This window comes from Lissotriton helveticus, chromosome 3_1, assembly GCF_964261635.1.
Source record: "Lissotriton helveticus chromosome 3_1, aLisHel1.1, whole genome shotgun sequence".
Taxonomy (NCBI): Eukaryota; Metazoa; Chordata; class Amphibia; order Caudata; family Salamandridae; genus Lissotriton; species Lissotriton helveticus.
The window spans coordinates 1,645,607,069-1,645,615,719 of record NC_136061.1 but is presented as its reverse complement, the minus strand read 5'-3'; positions in this window follow the sequence as shown (position 1 = coordinate 1,645,615,719).

Sequence of the window (8,651 nt, the reverse complement as noted above, 5' to 3'; positions counted from 1 at the left end):
CATCTCATTATAAAGGTTTTTGAGGTATTGATTCTAAGATCCAGAACCTTCATAAAATTATTTAGGGTCTTTTGTAGGCCGATCTGGGTACGAGACATAATCACCGCATCGTCCGCATATAGCAATGCTGGAATGGGACGGTTACCTATTCGCGGAAATCTTGGGCGTCTTTAAGGAGTGCCTGTCCTAGCCCATTAATATAAAGATTAAAAAGGAAGTGGGTTAGGACACAACCTTGCCTAACCCCCCTCCTAATAGGGAAAGAGGCAGTGCACTCTCCTCCCAAACCAAATCGTACAGTGATTTTGCTCCATTATAGAGGCTGCGGATAACATGGATAAAGTTGTTATCGACCCCCAGAGATTTGAGTGCCTCACACAATCCAAAGCAGCCGTGAGATCAACAAAAACTAGATACAGATTTCCCTTTTTGGCCCGGATATACTTCCCCCATAAAAATCGCTAGGTTTAGACACTGCTCCACAGTCTCTAATCCTTCACGGAAACTGTATTGGATGTCAGATCAAATTTGGTTTTCCTCTGCCCAAAGCTGTAGGCGTTCCAGTATAATACGTCCCACAACCTTGGCCAGGGACTCTAATAAAGAAATGGGCCTGTAGCAGGTGGGATCCTGACGGTCCCACTTTTTAAAGATGGGGACAATAATGGACTCCACCCAGGTTAGCGGGAAAGCAACCTCACAACTTGCATTGATTATTTGTGTGATCATAGGTACCCACAAGATGACATTGGACTTATAAAAGTCCACAGGAATCCCATAGGGGCCTGAGGCTTTCCTCTCCTTAGGGAGAGTGCCCTACTTACTTCATCAATGCTAAAGTGTACGTCTAGTGACTGATTGATAATTCCGAGGTTATCACTATCAAGACCATTATATCCTGGAAAAATGTTCAATCCATTGACCATCTGTGATGGCTACTTCAATAGTTGGACCCCCACCCAAAGACAGAAATGGTGTTTTGGCCACTTTCCAGAAGGCAGTGCTGTCTTTCGTAAGTGAGGCCGTGGTAAGCAGCTCCCAGGCTTCTTTTCGGAGGGCATTCTTCCTTTCTAAGAGGGCCAATTTGTAGTTCTTTCTGGCTGGTCTGATTTTTGTGGTGTTCCTTGAGATAATGTGCAACTCGTGTTTCAGGAACAAATGTGCACGAGTGCAGTTTAAGTCAAACCAACGCTGGGGGACTAACTTTTTTCCTCCTTATTTGAACATTACCTCCCGTACCCAGACTGCTACATCTTGGAATGAAGATCAAATACTCTCAGGGGAAGCTAATTCATTGAGGCAAGGGTGAAAAGCCGGTCTACACCTTGTAATTAATTGTTTATTTACGGTGTAGGGATCCATCATGTTCCAACGAAGGGTACATCCATTGACTTTAGCAAGTTTTAAATTGGCTAAATCCTCGTCCACAGACTGTTTGTATCTTCCCTATCGACTCATGGGGAGTGTAACCGTGATGGTAAACATCCTTTACCACTCAACTTTTACCACGCAGTGCTTTTACAACGCAGGTTTTACAACGAAAACCATTAAATCGCATTGCACTGGGGGGCGCTCTAGGATAGGGAATAGTTTTAATTTACTATCCAACACCTTCCCTACTATCCACGGGGACTGGAGTTGGAATAGTAAATTAAACTATTCACTATCCAGCACCCCTAAGCGCTATGCGTTGTAACAGCATGCGTTGTAAAAACTGCGATGTAAAGGCATGCGTGGTAAAAGCATGCGTTGTAATGTCATACATCCAACCGTGATACATAAAGGAAAATGATCACTCACTGAGTTCATATCGACTGAAAACGTAAGCAGTTTTGGAGCATACATGTTTGATTACAAAATATAATCTTTTGTTGAACAAAGGCCTCTGCCATTAAAAGTCTGCGATATCAAAACCGGTTTAGAGCATAAATCATTGGCAAAACCTAGATCTAAGTTAAACACAAGTCCGTTGAAAAGTTCCCGTGTGCTGGAGTGGCAGAAATGGGTATTGCTTATGCCTTCCTCCGCACTAAAACCACATCTCCTGCCATCCTCATGGAGACACAGGGCACAGTTAAAATCCCCACACATAATAAGCATTTTCTCAGAGATATTTACATTACACATAGTTCTTAATTCATTATACAGTGTTTTAACCACCTTAGAGATGCTATCAGGTGGAATATTATTATAAAGGTTGACCAATATCAGAGTGAGAAGCAGTTAAAAACAGAGATAGCAATTGATAATAGGGAGACTCAAGGTGAGACTCAATATTTACAAAGTTTAACTTGTTAGAAACATATATACAGAGCCCGCCTTTGGCTCTGCCGTGAGAGCCCCCTAACGCTTGGGTGTTAAATGTTCTTTAGCCATTCAGATGAATGAAGTCCTTCACTCATGTTTCCTGTAGACAAATAATTTGATATTTTAATATATATTCAAACCATTGGGGATTGCTAATCTTGGTTCGTAAGCCTAATATGTTCCAAGATACGAGGCTATACCCAGTACCGGCGTTATTGGAAAAGGAACTGGCTACCCCCAGATCAGATGAATAGCTGGCTTCATGGCTTCTCTGCTGCCAGGCATTAGACCGTAAATTAGGTAATGCTTGTTGTTAGACCTGGCACCTTGGCGTGAATCTCCATTCGACTTTTTGCTGATGTGCCTCAGATGTTTTGCTGGTGTTAGCTGCTCAGGGCACTGCGCCACAGCCAATCCATGTCGCAGTGCAAGTGCTCCCAATGTAAAGTGTACCTGTAATTGATTTCCATGATTGGCTCATTTGATTTACTGTCAGTCCCCAGTAAAGTGCACCAGGAGTGCCAGGGCTTGTAAATTCAAATACTGCTAGTGGGCCTGCAGCGCTGGTTGCGCCACCCACAGAAGCAGCCTCTTAAAATATGTCTAAGGTCTGCCATTGCAGAACCTGCGTGCTGTCTGGTACTGTCATGCTGGCTGGGCAAGTGCACACACTTGCCAGCCTCTAAACCTTCCCTTTACTTCATGTGAGTCACCCCTATGGTAGGCCCTAGGGCAGGGTGCATTGTAAGCCTAAGGTAGGACAAGCCCTGATGTGTGTGGCATGTCCTAATAGTGAATTACAGCCATTTTCGTTTTTCACTATTGTAAGGCTACCTGCTCTCCATAGGCCAGAATGGGCTGCTGGAATTATTACACTATATAATCCCAACAGACTCAGGGAGCATGGTAGAAAGTCAAGTTTAGTATGCCTGAACTCTGAATAATAAAATCCTTCTTTTAGTAAAGTTTATTTTAATATCCTGTGTTTGCAAATGCTACTTTTAGAAAGTTAGCATTTGCTTGCCTGACTATTTCAGCCCGCCTCTGCCAGGATGTGTATCAGCTGTCTGGTTTGTGTGAGTGACAGGGCTGGGGGATTCCAGGGGACAGTCTGGGCTGCCAGGTGGTGAATGGAGGGATTACCCCCAGGCTAGGTGGGAGGAGTGCCCCTTGACTCTGAATAGGGCTGTGCTCTGCCACCACAATGCTGGCTCCACCTCCTGCGGAGCGTCTGATGTCCCTGCACCCCGAAAGAAGAAGGCAGCTTCCTGTAAACAGAGTGCTCCAAAACTGGTTTGAACCGGGCTCAGGCCCCCTGGCCTGCAAAGACAAAAGAAACTGAGTATAAACGTAGGAGCCCTGCTCTTAACAAATCGGATCCTGTTTTCCCACAACTAACCTCTGCCCAACTAGAAGGGTCAAGAAGAAGCTGAAGGACTGGCCTGCCGTGGTGCCTTGCTGAGGAAGGAGAGGAGAAGACCAAAGAGAACTTTGCTTTTTGGAGATTTCTCTCTTCGCCTAGGAGACCTTCCTCTGGACTGGAATTTCTTTTCTTTTGGATTGGATTGTTTGTTTCCATCCCAGTTCTTTTTTGGTGAATTATTATTATTATTAAAAAACATTTTTTCTGGACTTGTAGTCAGTTGCGGTTTTACTGGTATTCCACCTAGACTATCTCTGCCTAGTTCTTCATAGGATTTTTCTATGATTCTGGCAATTTCAGCTGGTTGGTCTGCTATATCTGTCTCTTTTAACCTCTGGCGGATCGCCACGTTTGCTGCTTCACCCTTTATGTTGGCTAGTAATATAGCCGAGACCTGCTTGAAGTCTTTTAGTAATTTCATACCAAGAGTTAAAGCAGGTTCTGGACCATATTCATCTTGAATTTGTTTTAGCACATCTGGTATTACCGAAATGGATGGAACACCGTGCGTTTTTGTGTAGATGGAAGCAAAGACTGTACCCCAAGTGTCACAGTCCTCAATGTGTGGTGCGATTCCCATTGGGAGACATATAGTCAGAATTCTGTGTTTTTCTAATGGGGTGGTGTCAGGAAACACCGCCTCTATTTGGGTAATTTTCTGTGCCAACCAGAATGGTATCTGTTCCCGTTTAGCTGGAACTTTACCTAGGCAGGATTGGATGTTCTGTGGTGTAATTTTATTTGTGTTCCCCTGGTGAGGGGTCAGCTGTGGAAGTTTAATCACTGGCTGAATTGTTGAAGTCCGCATTACATACTGAACTAATTGTCTGTGAATTTTTAGTAGTTGTTTTAGCTGTATTAACAGCTCTGCTGCAGGCATTCTTTCGATGTCTGGATATGGTGTGTATCCGGCTAAGACCGGCCACGTTGCTCCTGGTCTTCCTAAAGGACCGAGCCTTGTAATGTGATTATTATGTTTTAGGGCGCCATCAAATAAGAGCAAATGCTCTTGGAATTTGAGTGGTACTTCCACCTCCTCGAAAGGAGTGTACTCATTAGGAGGTTCCTCTACTTTGTAATAGTGGAAGTACTTTGTTATAGTATTAGCTGCTGGAAAATGTATCCATGTATAGTATACCTCTGTCTGCCGATATTCGTGTGCCTCGATTACGAATATGACTGTGCCACCTCTAGGTGTCAGTCCATTTTCTATAAGTTTTAAGGTTATAGATCTCCTTTTGGCGACCGGAATGAGTATTATATCCGCGTCTGCTGCTTGCATGGTAGCATCAGCATCTGCTATTTCAGTAGCTAATCTAGTAACCTCTCGTTCTTCATCGCTGTCCATTTTGCTGACAGGATGGTATTATGTTTATTTGCAGATCAGGTTTCTTTATGGAAACAGAGATTAGATGCACAATATTTTGGAACTGTTTTATCCTTCAACGTTGACTAGACCAAGAACCATACATAGGAGTTTCCTCCTGCGAGGTTTTGGAGGATATAATAACCTTTCACCCACTCCAGACGTCTTTGGAGTATTTGGGAAAAGGGGTCTGAGTGAGAAAGCACGACTGAGTTACTCTAAATGTCTTACGTTAGTTTTATCGCCCTTTCCAAACACGTTGGGCGCCATGTAGTGTAGCTCCTATTTTCCCAATAGGCTCTGCGCATTGGAATAGTACCTACAGCAGTAAAGGCCTAGGCCAGACGTTAACTAGGTCTACTACTGTCGATACTAGACTTAATTTTTGGGTTTGCCAGCTAAGCTCAGAGTTCGCTAGAAACTTTCTCGAATGTTCAAGGAAGGATTAACTTCCCTGATTAGACAAGAAGGGATTTAGTTTCTGACAACCATAGAACATGACAACTTTGCTCTCCCCTAATCAAGAGTCAATCTCAAGAGTCGTGTGAGCACAAGGCAATTATTTTACTCAGTCAGTACGTGCATTCTTAGTCTCATCAGAATGTAGAGAAAAGGAAGAGATGGGCGTGTTCAATAAAAGATGTTATTTATTGATCAGTCTCTTTTCTCGTACAAGAGAAATGGATCGATATTATTGCGATACTTATAGTTAAGTAAAGTGCATACATTAGAAGCAATAGTATAAAATAATACTGTAAAAACATTGATATGGTTTCTGAGCCATATGATGTTTAAAATGATTAAAATATATTTACATACACATATACATTTGACTAAACGTACTCAACTGGTGTTTCTAAATACGCCTACCCCGTGTACCTGACCTAAGTCTAATGCGTGGGCAGGAATAGAAAGTTACAGTTTAAGTTAAGTTTGTTTTTGCCAAGTGACTAACTAAAGAATTCTCTAGGAGGGGTTATTCAGTTCTGTACCTGGAATTTAGGATGAATGAGGAATGGTATCTCTTTCTCTGCTCTCGATATTCCAGGCTGCCTGCGAGGGCTACCCGGAAGCGCCGGTGCTGGGTCTCTCGGCTTGAGATAGCAGCTCGTCTCTCAGCGCGTCAGGAAGGCGGGGCTGCTGCCAGCGGGGTCTGCTTCTGCTCTCTGCTTCGGCAAGTATGGCTGCTCCGTCTTGTCACCACGCGTGTGTTTGCATAGGGCAAGGTCGGCAATATTTATACCTTAAAGGTGCCGGGATTGACGTAAGGATGGACATAGGTACGTCAATAAAGATGTCATACGACTTGCTCGTTAGCACATTCTTTACTAAAGTTCTCTGTGAAATCAAAACAATGGCCGCACGGATTATCCAGGTTGTCATAGGTTTGATTTGTTATGAGAACGTCGTATGCCTTATCAGGGGCTGGAGGAATGTCGCTTGTCTAATTAGATCTCAAGCGTTATGACCTAATCAGATAACACGTTCCTGTGCCGAAGTGTGACTGCGTCAGATAACGGTATCTGCATCATGGGGGTTTTCTTGCCTCATGGGCTGACTGTTAGTTAACTAGCTAGTAAGTTTAACCAGAATAGGGTCAGGAATAGGGGGATCGATTCAGAACCTATAGAAATACACGACACTTTACTGTGCTGAAAACTATCTCCAAGGGCTTGACTGAGCTTGCCCCCTGAACGGAACCCCAGGACCAGTGGGTTCCTTGGGTCTTCGCTCGTCTTTCACTTGAGCCATGTGCTCCCTCCCGCCGGAGCTGAGCCCTGTGCACCCCCGCCCCCTCCTAGGGCCGTGACACCCAGGAGCTTGGCCACCCTTGCCCGCTGAGAGCCCGCTCTGTCTGAGTCGCTCTCTACCCGTCGGGCCGGGCCGCTTGCTCCCCTGTCACCTGCCTGCTACTGGAGCGCGTTGGGTGCTCCCTCGCCCCTCCCGCCGGAATTCTACTTCGGAGTGCTATCTACGCCCCGGACGGCCCCTGTACGCCTAAACGTACCCGGCCGCCCCACTTTGCCCTCCAAGTTGTGATACAGGCCGCGCCGCCCTCCTGAAGTGACCCCCAGTACGGTCCGTACTGGAGGCCGTGGGCCGCGCCTGCCTGCCGGGAGCCGCCCGCTGACTGAAAGATCCGAAGATACGCTTGTGCCATGAAGCGCACTGGCAGCGTACTACTCGTCCCCTGCACAGAAGGCCGATCGAGGAGTGTACGTCGCGCCCAGAGAGCAGCACCCTTCAAGGTATTATACTTCCCAAGTACGTCACCAACGGGCTCGGGGCCCGCAACGTTCTGATTTCCCCGTAGACACTGTGCGCCTTCATCTGTTTCTGCCTACCAGCGCTGTAAGCCGCGTGCATGAGGCGTGTACCCTGGTAGGAGCCTTCAGTTTGTTCCGGAGTACGAGTCGCACAGGAGTGGTACGACTCGTACCCTTCAGTGAAATCGACTGCGCTGTACGCGGTGTACCGCGAGGCGCGTGGGCATCAGCAGGGCCTGTTCTTCCGGCCTGAACGAAGCGTGCAGAAGCGCTACGAAGCGCACAGCCCTAACAAACCTTGCACCAGAGCCCTGAAGTATTGCCCTGAGTGTAGTGGAACTGTCTGTTAGGTTGTTGGAACACTATAGAAGCAACCCAAGCTATTTGAAAACTTAAGAGAACACTTGCCATTGCTTTTACACCTTGTGGCCTCATTCTCAGAAACGTTATTTATGGTCTTGTGATAATCCTGCAGAGTTAAGTATTTTTTACATAAAGTCTACGTATTTTTATAGAAATACCGCCTGGTGTCCATTTGTGGGGAGAAATCAGTGTTTTTACTGTGTATGGTTACAAATGCTTAACTGACTTAACGATCCTGAGTTTAGCCTTGACTGCTCGCGCCACGCAACCTAGAGGGTGAGCAGGGGTTATTCTTAAGGGGTAATTCCCTTGTCCTGACTAGAGGAGAGGGTCCCTGTTTGCCACAAGTTCCTACCTGTGCCAACCAGAGACCCCCAATTCTAACACTTGTGGTGATATCTGAACCCGAGGGGTGGAGCTAATGGGATTGGCCTCATCCCCGGTGGAATGCGCCGTTAAAGAAACCAAAGATGGAGTCTGAGCCCAGGGAGAAAGCCTGTGACCCTGGGCTTCATCCCCTTTGCATTCCCTGGAATATATAGAACTTGACTCTTCTACTGGTATTTGTGGTCTATTTACTTACTATCTTCCAACAGTCCAACTTGCCCATCAATAGCTCTACAATAGATTTTATCATGGGGTGGTCAATCAATATCGTCCAGCCTGTTAAAGATATCAAAATGGTTGCTTATTGGCACCGTATACCTGTACTGGCTATCATGGGTGTACCCCTTCTCCCTAGAGACGTGCCATGAGGTAATAGACGGAGGATAAAAATACCCCAGGGGTAATATAGCTAGCTCATCTGATCTAACTGGCCCTTTACCCGCCCTGTCCAATATTAAGTGGACAAAGTCCGGGGACCTAAATGATAGAACAATAGTCCCCTTTAAGTGTCTTTCTACATTGGCCCACCCAACCAATT